Source organism: Tinamus guttatus, unplaced genomic scaffold, assembly GCF_059628265.1.
Source record: "Tinamus guttatus ecotype Peru unplaced genomic scaffold, ASM5962826v1 Tinamus_guttatus_pri_ptg000474l, whole genome shotgun sequence".
In the NCBI taxonomy this organism is placed as follows: domain Eukaryota; kingdom Metazoa; phylum Chordata; class Aves; order Tinamiformes; family Tinamidae; genus Tinamus; species Tinamus guttatus.
In genome coordinates this window covers 399,144-422,243 of record NW_028289008.1, presented here as the reverse complement: position 1 = coordinate 422,243, position 23,100 = coordinate 399,144, and the positions used below count along the sequence as shown (strand labels likewise).

At 45.3% G+C, this 23,100-nt stretch overlaps 1 pseudogene; it reads left to right on the top strand.

Annotated features, from left to right (window-relative positions):
- The first annotated feature begins 1,147 nt into the window (after positions 1 to 1,147).
- Positions 1,148 to 18,395, top strand: LOC148592957 (structure-specific endonuclease subunit SLX4-like; annotated as a pseudogene).
- The last annotated feature ends 4,705 nt before the right edge of the window (positions 18,396 to 23,100 follow it).

The following is a 23,100-nucleotide window of genomic DNA, read 5'->3' as shown; positions in this document are numbered from 1 at the left end:
CAGGGATTGATGGCATTTCCATATGGATGTTATTGTACCTATTGCTGTTCCAAGAAATCACTAGCTAGCACTGTTATTCTTACTGTAGAGAAAGATTAAGAAACTTAGTTAAATCAGGTTTTTTTAAATTAGTTTAAGAAGCTAATTTAAACCAGCTAAGAAAGAGACAATAGTTTTATCTGGTGTATTTGACAACAGTTTATGAAACATGGTCAGTGTCTACTGAGTAGCCAAAGGAGGAGGTAAGAACACAGAGGTGAAAGAAGGGTGGGCACATTTGTTAGATGTGCTCTCTCATCTGTCCGAGAAACTCTTCTGCAAGGCCAAGCACTGCTAAGCCTTACTCTGTGAGCTGCTTTTCAGCATGGGGACAGGCTCTCTTCTTTAAATATGCTGTGTCACAAAATGAAATTTTGCACTCCGAGTGACAGTCTTTCCTCCCCACCTTATGGGAGTGAATACATTCATTTTTGCTGTGTTATGTAAATGTAGATATGGATGCATATACAAGTGGGACATCTCAAATTCTGAGCTCCAGGCAGGATTCTGACCTCAAAGGAGAGGTCAGCATGCTTTTGAATGTGGCCTGTGTCTGTCTGTGCTGAAAGTACAGTATTAGTGTTTTGGGTCTATATGTGCTATTATACTTATGTGCTGCAATATTTTATATGAGAATCTCTTCTCCTTCAAAGAAGAGTCTTCAAAGAATGTCCTCTTTCAAATTGGTACCAGAGGCCTGTTTCACACTGCATCTGCGTATACCATCTTACATATCCACCTTTTAGAGGTTTTTCCATTAAAGGGCTTCAGTAAATCTTTCTGAAGCCCTCTAGCGTACCATGAAGATCCTACACGTGCTTTGGGCAGATTGAAATGCTTCACTTCCATTCCAAAATCCTCTGAACAAGAAAGTCATCACTGTGCTGAGTGAAAATAAGCAGGGTCCTTGGAGAATGTGCTGCACTAAATGCTATAATATATTCTATGCAGATGAATTAATCACAGAGGAAAGTCCACCGTTGGAACAGTGGAGAAGTGCTGGCGTCTGAAGAATGAAGGCGGCGAGCCAGAGAAGACGCAGCCCTGACTGTTCCTGAGATCTTTCCCTGTAGCGCTGCTAGGCAGCATTACTGCAGCCTGCAGCACCATGGATGAAGAGGACAATGAATTTAAAGTAGTGTGGGCAAAAATTGTCGGTAGGGCAAAGAAGAAAGCTGAGGATACTGAGGAGAAAGCTGAGGATACTGAGGAGAAAGCTGAGGATACTGAGGCAACAAAGAAGGTTCAGAAATGGACAAAGACCACTACAACAGGCAGATCTGTTCCTGGGAGCCAAATTGATCATTGCTCTCCAGTAGTGAAGGGGAAAGATTTGCCACAAAATTTGGGTTCTAAGGTGCCGACAGGGATGCGTGAAGAAGACGATGATGCTGTGCCCTGCAGTAGTGGTGGGACGTCACAAGAAGACAGGAGAAGCGCTTTCCCTGACAGCCAGCTGCGCACAGTGACCAGTTACTCTACCAAGAGGAATCTGACAGGTGCGTGCACTGAAATCTTTCAGACAGAAAATAGGCTAGTACTGAAAAGACTCAGTTCAGTAGAGCTCTTTAGAAGTCTGGAGGAGGTATGCAGTTCTTCAGTAAGGTGAAACCTAAGTGCTGAGTGATATATGAGGGAGTCATTACCTTTTTTTTTGCGACTTCAGAATGTAAATCATCCCTCAAATCATCAAGAAGCAAGTTTAGATTATATCAAAGTGTTTTTTTCACAGTGTGTTATTGTATTGAATGTTGAATTATGTTGCCATTGACTGTCACCAAGGCCAAAAAAATAAATTAAGAAAGGTTCTGGGTTAATTCATGAAGGATTGGTCTTTCAGTGATGACTAAATATGATGACCAGAAGGCAGTCACCAGTGCATGAAATCCTTAAGCTGACAGCTAAGGTCAACCAGGAGAAGGATTATTTTGTACTTGTTCTGCCTGATACCCTTTCGTAATTATCTACTAGTGACTGCACTCAGAAACTGGGCTGGTGAGATCTTTGGTCTGATCTCACAGGTTGCCTCAAAGCAGAGCGGAGATACACTGAGCTGTTAGCCTGCTGCTCGTTACCACCCCTCCTTAGGAACACCTGTTGCTTGGTTCTGAGCCTGAAAGTCCGAAGCATGGATAGGGCTTGAAGATCAGAGTAGAAACATGTTCATTTTTTTTGACTATCTCAGGTTGCTGTTTTGGGAAGCTTCCCAAGAGCTCCCTGGGCAGCTCAGTTACCTGTTTAATTCTGACTGGGAAACTGTGCTTTGTCCCCTTCAGTGAATGCTCCGAGTGACTGTTCCCAGACTACACTATCCTTCCGTCCTTCACAACCAGAGACCTGCTCTTCAGACACCTTGAAGACACCACTGCTGCCTGGGTCGAAGGTGCGGGCAGCAAAGCTGGCGGTGGAGGGAATGCAGCACTTCAAGAGAGTGGCACCTGAGCAGCTAAAACATAGCCTGGGCGATAGCTTGCCAAAGGCTGCAGCTAGCAGGAATTCCTCTGATGAAAGCGAGGAAGAGAACCCGGAAAAAGGTACGTTTCTGCTGTTATTTAGCTCCTGTGTGTGCATGGAGAGTGCTGAGGGCTGCTTAGGGTGATTGCATGAGCAGCAGTCTGGATTCCTGGGCTTTGTTCACAGCTGGACAGGTGGCTTGTGTAATGATGAATAAATCGCTCCACATGTCTGAGAACTTGCTTTCTCTATTGATCAATGTGTATTGATCTCTATACTTCTCTCCTAGATCTTTTGTGAGGCTGAAATTTGATTTTATGTTAAGTTCTGGAGAGAGAATTTACTTTCTGGAAACAGGTTGAGATTCTAAGAGCATCAGTAAATCCAGTCGTTCTTCTCAGGGGCAATATTGTGTAGCTCATATAAATATGACCTTAGTTACTCCGTGTCTTCTGTAAATCTCTGAGCACTTACAAAATAGGATGTTCTATGCAGATGAATTGAATCCGTAGCAATTTGAATTCATAGCACTTTTTTGGTGTTTTGGTGCTTTAAAAGTCAAGGCCCCTTTAAAAGTCAAGGCCCTGCTGGTTCTCTATGGACATGAGAATTTCCTGTGTTTAATATGTAATGTTTAAGACCCCATGTTCTCCCAGAAACTTCATCTAAAACATAACTCTCCTTTTGGTTCTGATACATAATGTGCGATGAACCAATTGCCACCTTCCACTCCTGGGGTAGTGCTCTCCTGTACTGTTTGTGCATTCCCTTGTGAGAAATGAGATGTGAAGATGCAACAGGAAGATTGCAGGGGTTTTTTAAGTTAATAAAATAATCATGACAAATGTAACAGTTTCATGCCTTTCACTACAAGATGTTTAACTCTATCATCTCTCCCTTCTGTGCCAGTTACCCACGATCTTCCATCCACAAAGGACGATGGTGCTTTGGCTTTTGCCCTTCAGCAGAAGATCAAGGAGGAAGTCCCGGAAAGCCTAGAGGAGAAGGGCTTGTTTTTTTGTCAGATCTGCCAGAAGGATCTTTCAGCCATGAACACAACACGACGGGGGCAGCACGTTAATAGGTGAAGCACTAGCATGAAAGGCCAGTGTGGCTTTCAGCAGCAGTGCCTTAGAGAAGATGTAATTGCAGACTAGGTAGCAAAGCTACCCGTTAGTGTCCATTTTGAAATCTGCCCATTTCAACACCATTTATTCATTTATATAATGATTTCCTAAGAACATTTGGTATGTCAGCTGTTTGCAAATCTGAGCTATTCGCTGAAGGAAAGATGTGATACTGTTTTGCAAGATGAATAAATACATAGACTATGCACTATATACTTTTGTAAAACTATGCACTATATACCTTTGTAAATACTATATATATGCACTATAGACCTTTGCTTTCCACAGGTAAGGAGAGTGGAAGGCTAAGGGAAGGATCCTTGTGTTTTCTTTTGTCAGAATGGTGTGGGCTTAAATTGATGCCAGCACTCTATAACAGTTTCCTTAGTGGTAAATATCAAATACTGTTAAAATATTACATACAGCTAGCTCTTTATAAATGAAAAGTCTGTGCTTCTCTGTAAAGAAAGTATTGTAAACAGCTTGCTTAAGTAGTTGGAGTTGCTCAATTACAGCATTTCAGGAGGCAAGGTTCAAAAAGAGCATTTTATTTTATTTTGTTTTGTTTTATTTCCATCATCCTCCAGGTGTCTGGATGAGATGGAGGCAGCAGAGATCTCCTCCTCCAGCAAACCAGCAATCCCTGATTGTCTCGTCTGTGGCAAACATTTCCAAACTTCCGAGAGCCAAACTACTCACTTGAAACGCTGTGCTGTGAAGATGGATGTTCCTCCTAAAATGCTGCTTCAGGCACTGCAGGTGTCTCAGTTTGGAGTTGCCTTCTCCTAAGTATCCCAGGTAAGATTTTGGTGAAAATCTTGCTTTCCTTCAAAAGTGATCAGGTGGTGGATGACTATGAGTCAGCAGACAGGAGCAAAATGGGAAGTAAATAATCTTACACTAATTTGTCAGAAATATTTATGCTCTGAGAGGTAATTACGTAATAAAGCTGAATAGCGTGGTTGAGCTTATTAAGCAGAACATGCTATATGAGCATACAGTCTCTTCGGAGTATCTGTGTTTCCAAGGCCTCAGCTTTTCGGCTCGTTGCTGTCCTGGATACATGGGCCTTATCCACAGAGTCAAGGAGGAAACATACAGGCTGTTTTGAATTGTGCTGGGTGCAGAGATGTATCTGCTCTTTGGGATTTGAGCACAATGTTCAGAGTATAGCGAGTGGTGCCTGCCTGAAATGTATCCAAAGGACTTTTAAGTCTTATTGTGCTGAGGAAGGGCCATTGCTTGTTTACTGTGGAAGTGTAAGATTGGCAGAACGGTTTTGGTGATGGTGTTCTTGACTTCAACCTGATTTTTGCCCTTTGATACAAAGTTTAGGTTTGAGGTAGCAGATGGTTAAGGCCATTCCTGCCCTTGCAAAAAAAAAAAAAAAAAAAAGGCAGTTTGTCAGTGCTGCAGTCTTATTTTGGAAAGGTAAACATAAGATTTTCTCCAAATTGCTGTGAATTCCACGCATGATAAGAAATCCTTTTCTTTCCTCCACAGAAAAAAGTACTGTTGATGCTTTCTTATTATTCTGGATATGGGAATCTCTCTGAGGAAGGGGGGCAGCTGGTCTGAAGTGCTCAGGGTTTCTTGTCTCTGATCCAATTATGTTAGGTTAACTTGGGCTTTCTGCTGCATTCTTACGTTTCAGCAATCAACCAAACATATCAAAGCGCAAAGAGTTCTCCGGAGATGACTCAAAGGAAATGAAAAAGAGGATCAAAATGGAACCTCAGGATGAAGATCTGCAGGTTGCTATGGCAATGTCACGCTCTCTCTTGGAGCAAGAAAAGCGTGAACAAGCAGCAGTAGCTGCAAATATGAAACCCGTGGCTGCCTTGCCAATCAAATGGAAGCCTGGATCAGGTATGTGTCACCGTGAGTGTCTCAGGCTGTACTATTGGAGGAGTGATGTAACAGCCTGCTCTTCACTACCAACTTTTCTGTTGGGCATAGGGGATGACAAGCACACTTCTGTTTCATTTAAGTTGTCCGAGATGGAGTAATGCAAAGTATCCACATACAGATAGCCAAGGGAGGCTGCAGGATGTTTCGCTGAAATCCAGGGAAAAGACCATTGTTATTTTTTTTGCAGTACATTTTTCTTATTCACTGTCCCATACCCTTGATTATGCAACTTTTTCATCCTTCTCTCCTTGCTCTGCTTTCTTTCTGAAGTATATGTGCATACAACTACACACGTTGAACCTGCGGTTTGCTATTTAAATGCACAAAAATGGTCAGAAAAGAAGCCAGTTGCCCTGGGGGAAGGTTGAGTTCTGCACATAGGAGACACTTTGCTCTTCGTGGCTCTCCTCAATCTCTTCCTGCTGATAACCACTGCCAATTATATTGGGAATTAGGAAGTCAAAGGCAGTAAAGAAACAGACCTGAGAAACAGACCTGACAAATGATAGCTGTGCAGGATTCATATGTGCTGTGGTTTGACATGAGTGACCATCACCAGTGATCAAGACGCACCAAAAGCAGTCCTTCATGGCTTTGGAGTCTTTTTTCTTCTCTCTCTCTCTCTCTTTTTTGAGTGAAGCGCTGCTAACTCGCCAAAAGCACTGTACGCTCACTGTTCAAAGGGTCTGGAAGGTAGCCTGCACATAGGTATCAGTTGCTTTCATAGTGATCTGATTTGACAGCTCAGCCCAGCAGGACCATGTGGGCACGAATAAGTCTTCCCTGAAGGTTTGTTTCTCTGGCAGAAGTAATGGGAGGCTTGGGACTTATTGCAGAAGTCTTGTGTTCTGCTGTAGTTGCATTTTGATCATTGCCAACTGCAACACTTGAAAAAGCTGGCAGGTTCAGTTCCTCTGCTTATGTGTTCAGCTGTTCATTTATTTGGGTTTCTTTTGCTTTTCTTTTTAAAGAGAAAAGAACACGTAAAAGAGGCCCAACTACTCCTCCACCGTTACTGCTGCGGGATCCAGAGACAGCCCGCAAAAGGACTGAAGAGCGAGCCGCCATGGTGCTTACACAAGAGATGGAATTCCCTCCCACTCCTCGGCTTCCCACCAGCAGGATTTTGGAGGATGGATCTGAGAAAACAGACTGGCTCATGCCATCGCCCAGAAACAAGGACTGCCCTTTATGGAACAGCAATGCTCTAACAGGGCCCTGCGACCCTGAATCATTCTACACTGCTGAACTGACCCCTCCAATCGTACCTTGCATAACTGTGCAGGTGGGATGCTCTTTTCTCCTTCCTCTGGTATTTGTGTGCCACAGTTTACTTGCTCTGTAGCCCTTCTCTTTTCTGCCATGTAAGTGAGTCACCCCATGCTCTGCATGCTCTCTGCTCCTGCACAACTGTCCCCTGGTCTCACACAAGTAGGTTTGGTGATCTTGAACTTTCGCTTCTCCCTTTTGGACAGGAGGCTGAGGCTTGTGTTGCCGTGCTGTTCTTTGGGCTTTTGGAAGACAAAACAAATGGGAGCAGAGCACTGAGTGAGAGGGCTTGAGCCTCTTCATTTTGCCACTAGCTTAGCTATTTTTACAGTAGCCTGACTCTTGTGTTCCTTCTTGATACTTTTCTCTGACTGATTATAATCAGAGCCTTTCTCTTTCTTTACTCATGTTTTGTATCAAGGCAGCAAGGAACAGTGTGGAAAGTTCACACTGAAGATGGATGCTTGTGTGTTACACTGAGGAGGGGGTGGGCACTCCTAGGGTTGTAAAGTGAAGCGTTTGCATTTCAGGCTTTCCCCATGTATCCCACTGCCTGAAGCTGCATGCAGGACTGTGATCCAGTTTTAAACCGGGCGGTCTCACTCTGTTATTATCCAGATGTCTTGCCTCTCGTTTTTCTGTAGTTTTATAAATGCTGCCTACAGAAACAGACAGGACCTTTTAGTCTGTCGCCTTATAGCACTATCTTCTTGGAGAGCAAGTATGTATCTGGGGATCGCTCAAAGTATTTTATTAATATTTATTAAGATATTTTGAAAGTATGAACTAGAGATCAATTCAGAGACTGTACTCTGAGCTCTGCAAATACATACAAAATTATTTTATCGATGTCTTTTTTTTCTCTCCTTTGATCAGAATTATAAGTCAGAGACTTCTCTGCCATCAGTGGGATCTGATCAACCAGAAGTATCTCAGCAACTTCAGCCTGATCTCAGTCCTCATTATCCTGCTTCTCCAGAGACTGGAGAAAAAGCTGCTGATGAAGCCGACTCGGGCTCTGAACGGGCTGGACAGATTTCGTCTCAGGGCGAGAAGGTTCACGTTCAGACTCTGCAGCAACTGGTTGAGTTGGCCATGGAAGCACAAACTCAGTGGAGGCTTGAGCTTAACGACGCTCAGGAAGTAGAGCAGCCAAGTAAGTTCTGGCAGCCTCATGAGCCTCCTCTCTGGTGTCATCAGCTATGAGGAGCCACGTTTAGCCATACTGAACTTGGAGAGCAGTGGCAGCAGCCGCAAGATGATATTGTTGATCCAGGGGGTGATATTTGGGGGCATTGTTCTGTAGTAGGCTTTAGGTACAATCAAGTTGACATTTCTGAAATGATTCATAGATCCCAATATTTAAGAAGAGCTCCTCTTAGACAGCAGCTTCTAAATTTTATTTTAAAAATCCTTTAAAGGTGTCAGATGCATTTCTGCCAGCCGGGGGCCCAGACACGGCCAATCGTGAGGCAAAAATATATCCCCAAAATATATGCTCTTTTCTGCCTAGTAGCTTTTGCCGACAGCACTGTCTTACGAGGTTTCACCAGGAGAAGACCTGGTGAAAGAAGAGCGTTAAGAGATGATGTTGTGTTGGTACATGGATACACAGTCCCTGAAGTTGATCTGTACAGGCTGAAAAAAGTCCACCACCTAGAATTCCTTCAAGAGCAGCTCTAACTTCCCTGGTTACAGTGGTGTGCATTGCACAACGGCACATTCCAAGACCAATGGTAGCCTTAAAATTGTCCAACCATTTAGCATAATATATGCACTGTGTGTCTCCTGTTCACTCATCAGTGAAGACTATGGTTGCTAAATCTAATGTCTCTCTGCTTTGTACTTGACTTGGGTAAAATTCCCTCAATTCTCCTATTAAGCTGCAGCAAATGGCTGCTGGTCATATGCCAAGAAAACCAAATGCATCTGATAAAGCCAAGAGGGGGAGGCTGAACCGTTCAGCTCAGAAATGTCAGCCTGGGACAGGAGTCTCTTGGGGAGTTGTCATGGCAAGGAAGAAATGGCAGTTAAGAGTTGCCACTTCATTCTGTCTTACAAGAAGTTTGTACCTGACTTGAGATGTGCCTTTTCTTCTTTGAGGAAAAGAATTGACTTCCAGTGATTCTTCACTAAGTGGCTTTGCCCTTCTACCCATAGAGAAGAGATTTCCGAGAAGCAACGATATAAATGTAAGGACAAATGTTATTTTTCCCCTTTTTTGTATTGTTTATTTGCACTGTATTTTTGTATTGTTTATTTGTTAAAAAAAAAAAAAAAAAAAGCCTCTCCTATTTGATTAATTTCCAGAAGTATGGAGTATTTCCCATTCATTTTCACAGAAACAGAGATGTTTAAGCATTACAGTCACTCACAGGAATCATCCTAGGCAAAGCTGAAGTCCAAATACGTGATGTTTCATTGATGCCCACAGGCAGGCTTGTGGGTGTTTCAGAGTGTTTGTCCTACTTAATTTAAAATAACAGGTAACATAAAGCAAATTTGTGCATAATTTACACAAAGAGAACCAGGTTAAATATTGAGGCTGTAGTGCATAGAGTATTTGGGGGTAGTTACTAGGGATGTATCTGCTCAGCACTTAGGTAGTACTCTGCTTTGATGCCCAGCCTAGATGACACAGGCCACACTTCCTGGAGACCAGGAGAGACAGAACTGTCTGGGGTTTCATCCAGGCTCATGTACGCACCCATTTTGCATGGTTCTGACCAGAACTTTGTCAATGCCTCTCCTCTTATCTTCCTTTCCAGTCTTTCTTTTGCACAGAGAATGGTGCAACCAGAATATTTCTGTTCTTACTTAATTTCCCCATTTTCGAGTCATAATTTTAGTGTCAGCAGGAAGGCTGTTCTGGGCTTCCTGCCTGGAAAGCAGTGCCTGCCTTCTCGGGGTACCGTCTTGCAGGTGTCCTACCTGCCAAGAAAAAGAGAGCAAGAAACACCTAACAGGTTTCCAGACTGAGCTTCCTGTCTTGCCCTTGGAGAGCAGTCCATGACGTGCAGAGTCTCCTCTAGCCCACCTGTGAAGCCTGGAAGAAATGGCCCAGCGTGTGCTGCCGTTTCCATGCTAACCGGTATTGGCTCCTTGCAAACACACTGAAGCAAGTAGAGAGGCTGAGTTCCCACTGAACCAACCTAGAAACCTGCTAATAAAATAAAGAGCTCTGCTGTTTCTGGTGGAACTACCTCTCATGGAGTTGGATAAAACTTGCCTTTCTTCCAGTCTGCGCTAGGTTCAGAAAGTACAAGGTCAACAATTAGTGTCTCAGGTAAAGCTGCTTTCTACTTACAGTCAGGCAGCCTCCCTCAACCATGGGCTGCAGGTATTTCACGCTTCTCTGAAGCACTGGCCACCTCCAGAAGCAACACTGCTACCTAGGGAGTCTGAGTCTTTAGAAGATTGCCTTGTATGGGTTTGTAGTAGGGGTAGTGCCAGACATTAAACTAGTCACAGATCGCTTGGGCAACCAGCCTTCCCCAAACTTTCAGTAAAGGAGTCTAAAATTATAAGAGTAAATACTTAAAAGTAAATAAATAAAGGAATTTTCAAAGGAGATTTCAGTAACAAGTGCACAAGTTCCTTTGGACTAGATACCTGCATTTCTTTTATTCCGTGTTGCCCCCTTGTTGCAGAGGGCTTCTTCCCAGGTGTCATTGCTAGACCAAAACAGTGAACAAGAGAGGAAAGGCTCATTACCTTGCCCCTGGGTCATCCTCATTCCTCTTGCTCTATGCAATTGTTATGAACGGAGTTCAGTTCCATCAAGGTGGGAATTACAGCTTTCAAAAACATGGTGGAAGACAGCAGAGCAAGAGGCCAACTGCAGGCAGTGGCTCTGCCACATCAGGAAATGATGTGGTAAAGATCCGAGGACGATGATGTGCTGTAATGCAAAAGGCTGTTCCACAAGTAGAGTGGAAGACAGCATGTGACTGCCTCTTCACAGCTGCTAAGCTTTGAAGAGAGGAGAAGGAGGGAAACAAAGCCAGAGATGTGTGTTGGACTAGGTTGCTTACGTCTCTTATGGAAGACCTTGCACTGATAAGGATTCTGTTAGTCCTGAGAAGGCAAAGGCAGCCATACCCACGCTGGGACCCAGAGTACAGCAGTGCTGACAAACTGGGCTGTTGCCTCCTTATCTGCCAGGAAAATGCCTTACAGCTGTAACAACTTCTGTCTTTGTGTCCCTTCTATGTTCTAGTCCTCTTTCAGGATGCTGGCAGAAGATTACAATATCATGGTCAACAACGCCTACTTGAGTGATATCCAGTTTCAAGTGGACTCTGGAGAAATCCTTTATGCCCATATGTTTGTGCTGTATGCACGCTGTCCACGGGCTGTTCAGCTGGTAAGTACTGCTGTTAGACTTTTCTCTTCCCCTCGAGTAAAGCCCCTTTGCAGTAACAGGAGTTTGACCATCTATTCCAGACTGATCACAACAAATGAGTTAGTGATGCCGTACAGTAAGCACAGAGTATTTGGAGATCCAGTGGCAAGTCACTCTGGACCTGCTGATTATGGAGTAGACAGTATTTACAAGCTGTGCTTGTAACTAACCCAGACAGAGGTCTGTCACTCCCACAGGTGCTATGGAGGTAGCTGCATTGACCTGTGCCTTTGGCAAGGCCAGTGAAGTAATTTCTGTGTTTCCAGAAGCATTTTGGTTCATACAGTTTCCAGCCTGCTCCTGTGCAATTTCCTGCAAAGGCAATGAAAGGTAGTGGGCTGAAGACAGGAACTTGCCTTCTGACAGAGCTGCCACCAAACCATACCAACTTCTTGACAAAGTTTTGTCATTCTTTCTGTAATCAGTAGAATTCGTTTTGTCCTCATGCATGATTACAGCAGTTTCAACTCAAGGTGCTTAGGACCATTTATGAGGGGTCCTTGAAAGCTTCAGGGTACAAGTTAACAGCTGTATGGAGCTCCCTATTCCCCAGGGAGCTCTGTATCTCTGGTCCTTTTAGCTTCCCTCTGAGGCATCAAATCCTGGCCATAGGAACAGACTTTGACACAAAAAAAAAAAAAAAAAATTAGTGGCCTGATAGAGAGCAGATACTGCTGGTGTTGTTCCGTTATGAGGAAGCGGACCTTGTTTGCTTTCCTTTTACCGCACAGGTTTACGACGAAGGGATATATGTGAAGGTGAAGGACGATGACGACGAGCAGACGCGTCGGGTGCTGCTGAGCGATGTGACAAAAGAGGCAGTCCTCGCGTTCCTGCGATATCTTTACACTGCTTATACTGACATCCCTGCTAGGATTGTGCCCCAGCTGAGGGCTTTGGCTACCAGGTTTGTATCATATGAGTGTGCTTTGGGTCACCTCATGCTTTCAGCCACATGGACTTTAACCTGATACCTTCTGTTGTGGTTTCAGTGGCTTTCACAAAACTCATTTCACTTGAGATGCAAGTACCTCTGCTTCCATCTTAAGTGAAATATGAACATCTTATCCTCATTTTTTCATGAATCTTTCTTCAGGTTACATCTGCTTGAGATTTTCTATTTTTGGTTTATGACTAGAACACTTTTGCCAAGTTTTGTCTCATGATCTTTAATGACAGCTGATGGTGGCAATGGTGATGAGTGTAATTCTCAAAGCATTGCCCTAGTGACACACTTAATCTGAATGAGACTTGCAGAATGTGGATGCAGGCAATGCTAATTTGTTATGTCAGTCATGATCCTAGACATGTGTTAGATAATGAACTTGAAACAGCAGCAGATGAAACACATTCTATCGGATCAAAATCACTTAGTTCTGGAAATGTAGGTGTCCTCCTTTTAAAGTAATTCTGAAAAAGACCAGGAAAAAAAATCTGCTCTTTTATGTTGATAGTCAGTTAAACTCATACCTAATCAAGGAGAACTGATTATCCTCTGTAGTGGCAGCGATGCATTGTTTGGAATGGAGGAAATAAGTGTGAAACCTGAGAAGATTATGGTGACACGGAGTGAAAACCTGAAATTGTTATTGACTTTATTAATGTTGAAACTGCATGTCTAATTTGGCACAACAGTTTCACAAATTAAATTTAACTTTCTTTACAAGACTCACTAGATTGATCAGGCAACTATAACATTTTGGAATTTTGAATGAATTTTGAGGGAGATAAACATTAACATTTCTGTTACATTCTTGCAGGTTTGATTTAAGGGAACTTGTGCTCAAGTGTAAGGACTGCGCTGAAGAGAGCCAGGCATCTTCTGGAGTGGATCCAGAAGATGATCTCCTCTCTGCGAGAGATGATGAAGATAATGATAACAGAGCTGAGAACTTCAAAGAGCTCCTGAACTCAGTGTGGGTGGCTGAAGATGAGGAAGAAGAAGCTGTGCTAAACCCTGCATGCCAGAAGGAAGACGACAACGGGGTGGGTGAACAGGAGCCGGAGGAAATATATGAGTTTGCTGCAACTCAAAGAAAAATGGTTCAAGACAAACTGGAGATGAGTGAAGGCACAGATTACAACATCTGTAGTGATACTGAGCTAGCCCAAGGTGCGAACCAGCAGACTGAGAAAAAAGAGGCAAAAAGGTCCGTATCTGCCTTGATAAGCAATGACTTCAAACATCTGAGGGAAGACAATGATGTGGAAACATCCAAATGTGACTTGTCTGAAGAAGAGAAAATGCAGAATACAAGTGGATGCAAAAATGTGAATGCCACAAGCATCAATTTTGAGTCTTGTCAGTTTGAGCCTCAGAAGTGGGTTAGGAGATGGGAAAGTGGGAAAGATTTCAAGTTGTCTCAGGCTTCACATAATATGGGAGGAGACGACCGCTTGGAAGAACAACAATTCACCAACTGTTCACTGCACAATGATACTGATAGGCGTGAAAATTATAAATGCTTATTTTTCAAAAATCAGATAGAATACAGTGAGCCTTCTCCAATGAAAGAAGTTATCAAAGAGTCAGGAAAGGCTGTTAGCGAAAAACATGTTGATGTTAATGATTTGCTTCCTTACTCCAAGTCACAAAAAGACCTCTCTCCACAAAGGGATGGTTTTTGTGGCAGTCCTCCTCTCAAATCTTCTATGTCTTTTTATTCTGCTGTTGGTTCTTCACTTATGTGTTCAGAATCGGATAGGAAATTTCCCAGAGAAGCAAAAACACCAGAGAGAAATCAAAAACCATTCCCGTCTCCCAAAATAGCTTTCCAGAAAGCCAATGAGCAGGACATTACATCAGGAAATCGGAACATAGAGAGCACAATTTCTCCAGAAGAGCTTTCCTGCACTGATTTCAACAAGCATAAATATGCTTCAGTTTTGTTCAGTTTTGTCATAAAAACTCCGGATGTTGCAGTCCAGAACAGAAAAGAGGCTGATATTACTGTTTTATCTTCTGATGATGAAATGGAGCTAGAACAAGAGAGGAAGTTACCAGAGTCTGGCTCTCCTGTGAAGGAAATGGAAATCTCCAAGCAACTGAAAAGTGCTAGCATAGCACATGGGCCTGAGATCCCCAAACCTAAACCTAACTCATCATCTGTCACTGAGATACAGCTGAGATCATCCCAGGTCTCATGTCGCATTACAGATGCATCACTTACAAATAATGATGTAAAAATGTCCAGAGAGTTGCCTCCCAGCACCCAGGTAGGTGCCTGTACAGAGAGCAAACAGAGCCTGAACCTGAGCCATGAAAAAGGGCAGAGTCGCGAGGAGTCTTCAGGTATGGACAGCTCCTGGCTAGTGCCAGACACACCACCTCAGACCAAAAGCAGGGATTTCGCAACGCAGACACGTGTCACAAGTATAAACCGTATAAAGCAATCGATGTCTAAACTCGAGACCAAGAGCTTAGTGGCAGGTAACAGTGACCATGAAATGGCTCTCAGCCTCATAAAAGTTCCTGAAACATCGCTGTCAGACAAACAGTTGCCTAGGGAGAACTCAGCTGATGAAAGTCGTCTTTCTTTGAGCAGTACTGTCTCGCTTCACGATGAGCCCCCAGTCCCCGTTGATGACTGCTGGCACGCTGAGTATCCATCACCATTGAGAGGAAACAGCCAGAACTCCAGCCTGGCTGGCTGGGCAAATGCCAGCCCTGGCAGCAGACCCAGATCTATCTCTTGGGCTTTCGACTGGGAGAGCCCGGTCCGAGACCAGGAAATGAAGGGCAGTACCCCTCTTCAGGGCAGTCCTAGTGACGGAGCAACAACTTCGCTTCACCTCAAAAAGAGTCCTGTTGAGGCATGGTCATCAGAGTGCAGTATACAAAGTTTCCTGAAGCCCAGATTCTGGGAAGTTTCGGATAGTGAAGAGGAGGAATTCCCACAGATGCTTTTTTTAACTGAGACGGTGTCAGCTTCAGCAGATGCCTGTCCGACAGACCTTGCAAAGACTCCCGGTGAGAGCTTGTATCTGTACAGGGTTCACTGAAGTAGGTTAAATTGTTGTCATTTTAGGTGATCATCCTGTTTGTTGTTCACCTGCTATATTGAGAGGGTGTTTTGGCCTTCTAATCCAAAGCAGTCAGGGCCAGGCACAAGAAGGTACAGTCAGCTTCTGATGTGGGGGAGTGCAACTAAATACGTGGGATAGTTGGAGCGTAGCCATTTGTGATCCATTCATGCTGCTGCTTTGACAGTGATCGTATGCATTGTAGAAATGATGAGACATTACCTGGGAGGGGAAAAAAAATCAAACAGCCTTCACTTTGCATGCTAGGGAATGATTATTCCTTGCAGTAATGGGTCTTGTTTTTCATGCATTCATCACTGATGTATGTGCTAACAATTGCACGAAGACATCGGGTAAGCTTTGCTTCCAGTGGTAGAAGTATAGAGGTTGGCTGGAAGTAGGTGCCTCTCCTGCCCACGGGTAGGCTCTCTGCATATTTTCCTGCAAAGTTCTTCTGATTTGCCTTTGCTTTGACTTGCCCTGCCCTTGTGTTTGCTGATTGTAGGCTCTTCCAACAGATTTTTGTGTGTCCAGCACTGGTCCCAACTGGAGGACACAGTGAGCGGTTTCAGGACGCACACAAGACTAAGGGCCAAGCTGCTCTTTGCCACCAGATTGCACTTAGTGGTGTCAGGAGCTGGGCCTTGTCTGCTTGAATGTCTGATGACACAGAGAACACTAGCCTCTGGGGTCATACCCTTCTGGGGTCAGCTGCTTACTAGGACAGTTCCTTCCATCTAAGCTCTAAGAACAGCAATTTATCCCTTAATATTTATTAGATATATTACTAATTATACTATCGTAAGTAATTAGTTTAACAAGCAGGATTTAGAACATGACCTGAGACTGACTGTGCTTCACAGTATCGGGAAATCAGTATCACTAAATCAGTATCTAATTCAGGCCCCCAGAACCTTGACTTGTTCGGTTTCTTCTGCATCAAGTCTCTCCTATGCAATTTTCTTCCTTGGGAAAGAACCACTTCACAGAATTCAGTAAACATATATTTTTAATTACCTTGCAGCAGTTCTATCAAAGCCTCCAGTGGGCTTTTTTATTCAGACCTAACATATGGCTCAATTTGTTTTCTGATTTAAAGACAGTAAAAAACAAATATCCTAGACCCAAGGAAGACGAAAGTGTTGATCTGTTCAGTATAAAGGTATTTAGTAGAGCAGCTTGCAGACAAGTAGTTCTTCTTAAACAGTTACTAGATAACATTAAAATATCTGCCACCAGGAGGGGAAGATATCATCCCTCCTATATCCTTCTGTACTAATTCTGATGACAATTTCATTCTGTTGCAGAACCTGCCTGTCAAGAGAAGGACAAGTCTCCTGAGAAGGACAAGTCTCCTGAGACTCCTATGACACCAATGCCAGCTTACTCCCTTATGAAGACCCCAGAACTGAGGAGGGAGTTGAGCAGGTTAGCACTGCTTCTACAAGTATATCTAGAAAAAAAAAAAAAAGTACAAGTACATCTCTTTATGAGCAGAAAAAATACATGGAAGTTCCATCTCCATATGAGGAAGAACTTCTTTACTGTTCGGGTGTCACAGCCCTGGAACAGGCTGCCCAGAGAGGTTGTGGAGTCTCCTCCCCTGGAGATCTTCCAAACCCGCCTGGATGTCACCCTGTGCCACATGTTCTAGGTGTCCCTGCTGGAGCAGGGGGGTTGGACTAGATGATTTCGAGAGGTCCCTTCCAACCCCAACCATTCTGTGATTCTGTGAGAAACCTGCTGGTAGGTGGTGTGAAAGGCAGCTACTGTGCTAAAGGGGAAAACTTGATGGTTTTCCAATGTCATGCTCTTCCAGCTGGCCACTGAGCTTCCTGGCCTGGTCACATTCCTGAGCTATAGCAGTGGAAGGCGCAGCATTATCTTAGGCTTAAGTCCTACCTTTCTCTTTCAGATTTGGAGTTCGTCCTTTCCCAAAACGCCAGATGGTGTTAAAGTTGAAGGCCATATTCCAGGATACTCACCAGGACGTGGATACGGATGTGGATACTGACACAGAGGATGATATCCCATCCTCCCAGCTTCTCCCACAGAGGCCTCCAGCCAAGCGCCGTAGGCAGCTGAAGACTAACGGGCATGTTGGTGGGAAACGTGCCAAAATCTCCAACTGTAGACAGACACCAACTGTATCTCCAGAGAGGAGCTCTCTGGCAGCTGATAAGGAGGAGCTGATGCTCTCATCATCTCAGGAATCTTCATATTCTCAGGAATCTTCATCCTCGCTGGATGGCAGTGACGTCTCTACTGGTATACAGAGGTAGGGGAACAAAATACTAACGAAGGAGTCTACTGTGCAGCACAGAGATGAGCTGGGAAAATGGGAAATATAAGTGTCAATGCAGAATACAGGGGATCTGTACTGTAGGCAGCTTCCCTGAGCTTTTGTCACTTGAAGTAAGTTCTTCTGTTGTGCGTTTCAGTCTAATTGCTAGTGAGCTATTCTGAGAGCACAGAAATGCTCACGGGTGAAACTGCACATGGGCAGAGCTCAAAGCTGGCACTGCAAGGAGCCTCGCAGGGTGGAGTGAGAGCCTGCAAGAGGAGCAGGGAGCGCTGCTCGGTGAGCACTGCGTGTGGTGCTGCACAGAGCAAGTGTGTCAGCAGTAGTGCAGCAGGAGCAAGGAATGCCGGGCAGCACCGGCACAGCTCGATGTGCAGGTTTGCAGAACACGTGGCGTGTTCTGCCTCCCTCCCTTTGGCAATTGCTGGTGTCGGAGATCCTACACAGGGCATTGCAAGGGTTGGCAGCCAGGGACTTGGGCATCTCTGAGTGTGCCCTTGATGACCAGTGGTTTCCTTGATTGTTTTTTGCACTTTTTCTCACTTTTAGTTCTTGTAGCAATATATCCGAAGATGAGGAAGAGGAGCTCCCAGCTTCTCAGACAGCAGCCCAGGAAGCAGATACACTGGACGCAGTGGGAAACTGCATCATTTCAAATTCAGTCCTGTACCACAAGGTCCTCTTTTACGAGCCAATTGAGCTGGCTGCACTGCACCGAGAGCTGAAAGCAAACGGCATGAAGATTTCCAAGGCAAAGCTGATGGATTTTCTAGATGCTTACTGTATCACCTTCACCACGGCTGCAGAGCGGAAGGAGAAGGAAGCCAAAGGCAAGGGGAACGGAAGACAGAGGAAACGCTACTGAATGGAGCCTCTCTCCCATTTCCAGCGGCAGCTGCAAAGATCCCTCCTGTTGGTGCACTCCCCTGCTGCTTCTCCTCTTTATCTTTGCTTTCCATTTTTTCCTAATGAGTTTTAGTTCCCTAATAAGATCTTTTTTCCTGAATCCTCAGACTCTCCAAGTAGTTATTTATTCAGTATCTGAGCGGCCCTACTGATTGCTACGCAGGGGACATTGTGGAAATAAGAGGCCTTTGCTGTCCTTGGTTAATCTGGTGGTCTCTGGTAACACTCCTCAATCTGTGTGCAGCTGTTCTTCTAAACTATTTCTCATGGCTTTGCAGTGTCCTCTAACACCAGCAATTGTGTGAAAGCCTGGATTCCAACATTCCGCTGTGTGTGTCCAACATGTAGCAGGTATTGGCGTGCTGGGATCTCCAAGATATAATCTGCTCCATTTTCTGAGGGCTGTGTTACCTTGTCTTTGTAGTCCGATCAGAGCACATCCTTGACAGAGGTGGGGGTTTTTGTTTTTGTTTTTTTAAGGAGATGGTATTATAGTGATTAAATCTCTTCCTTGAACAGTCTCTTCTTAAACCTATTGTAAAAGAAGTTGTGAACATCATCTGGAACTCTTGGACAAACTCCTGGACCCTAAAAGGTCATCTTTTATATGTATTTTGTGAGCTCTTCTGACTTTCATGTGTTTTGAGAGCTTTGAATCTGAAAAGGTCTTGGCAAAAAGGACACATTGTTATTTTTTTAAAAAAAGGAGCCACTTTTGTAACGTATTTATGTATTCTGGAAATTATTTATATTTTTGATATATTATAGCCTTTTTATTTAATTTATATAAATAAACAGAATAAGATCTTGATGATAAACTGTAACAGGTAATGCCTTAGGAAGGCCCGGGGCAGCCTAAGCAGCAGTCCTGGGTCTAGCTGGGAGCAGTAGTGGCTCCACAGTGAGCGCTCTGGCTGGAAGGGTCCTCAGCAGAGGACGGAAGGACAAGGTGAGTCGTGGCACAGGGGCCCAGCAGCAAGGAGAGCTGGAACAAGGGATTGCTGCGCAGTGGCTGGAGAGAGGAAGATCACCAGGTTTGTTTGAGATGGAGAGCACCAAGGTAGGAGAGACTCCAGGTAAGGCTGGGGAAGGTGTTTTGGTCAGCCAGAAGGAGAGATGGGGAAGACTTTCTTGCAGAAAAAGGCCAAGTTTTGCCTTAAGTGGCATTCTAGGAAATACTGTTTCCCATAATGTATCACGTATTTCTCTCTTGTCAGTCTTAATATGTGAAAATAAGTAAGATCCCTTTCCAGCTTCTCTGCTGTATTCCTAGTCAAGACATTTATCATCAAAACTTTTGCAATCAATTCTTTCTTATATCTTGACCTTCAGCAAATACAGTGTTACACTTTGGGCATATAAATTACAATCGTTCAACTAATAGGACTGCACCATAAGAAACTTGGTTGCATGGTAAGAAAAAAAAATTTAAAAAAGAACAGTTACTGAAAATGCCTATATCCTCTTATTTCTGTCATCCTTAAGCCTTTCAAGTGGACACTTTGCCTAATGAAACAAAACAAAAATTTAACAACTGTGCCATTCGGATTGGAGATAACATTTTGCAGAGGCTTCTCTCAGTATTCTTGTGGCTACAGTTGACAAAATTAAATGGTTTTCCTAATTCTAACAATTCTCCCAAAAGAAGAAAAATGACTTGCAGCATGTCAGATAGGTCACAATGCAGCCTGCATGCTGCAAATTATCAGAAAGCCATTATTCATTCTCCTGCTCCGTTAATCTGTACACAAGGGTGTCTCTTCCAGCTAATATTGATGTTCCCATCTGCCAGTGATGACGTTATCAATCAGTTTCATCTGTATACTTTTCTCTGTTTTCGTATGTTCCTAACAGGGTCATATCTCTCTTGGAAAATCCATTGTCTCTATAAGAAAAAAACCTTTTCAACTAAGATTTGAATTGTTTCCTACGTTAAAAATTAGCCAATATGTTATTGGCAATGCATAAAGCCCTTGTCCTACCCCAACACACCTGATGAGTTCCAAATGAGCTTTGAAAAAAACCACTTCCAAATGTGTGTGACAACGAAGTGATCTGTGTGAGTGCCTATGGATACTAGTAGAGCAACTTTTGCAGCTACTGCCTGTTGTTTTGTGCATTATCACATTTCCTACCTACAAAATCGGTAGGGTGATGACTGTTGTGCCCTCCCTTTCTACCTGACCAGTAACTCCCAACTATTGTGTTTACGGTGCTAAAGTTTAGGTACCGAAGTGCTAAATACAAGAACAGCCTTGTGCTCATCCAAGGGCCTCCTGGAGCCTTTGGTAGCTCCATGCTGGTGGATTCCGTGGGCTTTGGTCAGTGACCTGTGCGCTTCAGCTCCATGGTGGCCGTACGAAGGACGGGGGGAGGCCTGGCCACGCAGGTCCCACAGAGGTTCCTGGGGACACAGGTAACGCGTTCACGGTGCGTTCCGACCTCCCTGCGTGCGGTTGCTCTTCCCTTTCATCTCGCCCCAGCCGCGGTGGTGGCTGACGTGTGTCCCTGGCGCCTGGGCCCCGGTGCCGGCAGCCCTCCTGGCGGCCTCCCAGGGCAGGTCTCCGCTCTCCTGCTTTGCCCCTCTGCTTTCGCTGGGGACCTCGAGGGCCAAGAACCTTCCTCCTGCTCCTGCACGAGGCTCAGAAGCGGCTCCCCCGCGTGACAGCGGCGCTTCCCCCACGGGGGAGCCGCGTGCTGCAGGTAACGAGCTTGCCCGCCGTTCATACTCGGCAGCAACGGGCCCTGAACGGCGAGAAGCGCCTCGTAACGCGCCCGGACAGCGCCGAGCACCGGCAGCAGCGCCGCCGCCGCCGCCGTTTCACGTCGTCCTCGCAGGCCGCGGCCGCGACCGCCGCCTGCCATTGGCCGCCGCCGTCACGTGGCTCCGCCGCCGGGCTGTGGGCGAGCCCGGAGCGGGTAGCGGCCCGGCCGGGCTCGGCCCGGCTCGGCCCGGCCTCGCGGCGGCCGCTACGCGGTCGGACCCGGCCCCGCGGGCCCGGGCAGCGCGGCTGTCGCCTCGAGGCCGCGCGTCGCTGCTCTCTGGACCCCGGCGCAGGCGCCCCGGCGGGGCGGGCGGCCGGGCTCTGCTCTCCCCTTTCCCTTCCCCCGGCAGGACCTCCGGGCAGCGGCGGAACCTGATCTCCCACATGGAGCAGGACGAGGAGCGGTGGCTCCGCCGGCTCCAGGCGCCCCTGAGCAGCGCCCGTGCAGGTAAGGGCCCCCCGCGCCGTCCGAACCGGGTCTTCTGCGGCTTCGGGCACTCCCGAGCCAGCCGCGGTGTGGGGTATTTCATAACCCGCTGTGTGTTTTATTGCTGTCTGCATCTGCGGGTGTTTTAGCATCCAGCCTAACTTACATTGAGGAATTCTGCAGCTTGCAGCGCTTTGTGAGGAACCACATCCTCTGCTTTGAAGCTGCCTTCTACTGGTTCGCTGGATGCCCGTGGTTCTTGTTTTGGAATAAACAGCGCAGGGCAGATGGCTGCCCACCCTCTGCAGGACATGCGTGTTCTTACAGAGCTCTGATATCTCCCATCAGATGAACCTTTCTTGGGCGGAACACCCCGTTAAATCATTTCTCATACAGAGGCTGCTCCAAACCTGGGCATCCATGTTACCTTTCTGTACCTTTCCCAGTACTATTAATTATTCCAGCACATCATTTCAGTCCCATGTCATTGCTCCAAGCCATTTTTAGCTCTACTGTTCGGCTGAAGTTCAGTAGGGAGCTGTTATCTCCCAGCTGCCTGCATTGAGCCAGGGGAATCTGCACTCCCCGGTTAGCAGGAACCACGTGTGCCTTCCACTGCTGCCCCTGCGCTCACGTCACCGCCACTCTTGGGGAACTGGAGCTTCTTGTGCCCAGAAGGTGACATCGCAGGCCCTAAGTGAGTGGCTGCAAACTCCAATAGCTGGGACCGGTCGCAGCTGCTCTTCAAATGCAAAGATGATGGATCAGGGACTGGCTGGCCATCTCAGACACAGACCACTTCCCTAATGGGACAAAAAAGTGAGTTTTAGTAACAAAAGTCTTGTAGATCAGCTCCTACGCAGGGAATCTGATATCCTGCCTCTGATCAGCTGCATAATTTTGGGAAAGCTCCTTCCTCTCTCTAAGCCTGTTACTGTGGCAGCGTCTTCCAAATACTCTTGGGTGCAAATAGCAAATGGAGGCTTTTGTAGCAACGATGACCTTGTTGCATTGCAGCAATGGTCAGAAGCATAGAAACGTGCTGTGAAATAGATACAGGTTTACCAGTATGAACATCTACAGATACTAGCAGATACTGTTAAATCTCTTTGCTTTGGAGTCTGTTTATATAATAATACTACAATACAGCTGGTTGTTTTTAAGTGCAGATTTTAAAAAGGCTGCAAGGTATTCACATGGATCAGCAAGGTTCAAGGTGGTTGTCGTATAGAAGTTGAACACAAGTTGTAAATGATTCAGATGATGAAAAAACAGATTCCTGTGCGTGTTATGCATTTCACATTTTTGAGGGATCCTCCTCTTTTAAGTGTCAGTGTTTTTCATTGGGCAATTCAGTGCGATTCGCCACCTAACCCAGTAACATCTATCCCAGAGAACTTGGCCTTTGGGGCTCAGTACTAGCAAGTGCTATGCTGGAAGGTGAGGAATGTGATCTGACATTTCTAGAAAGC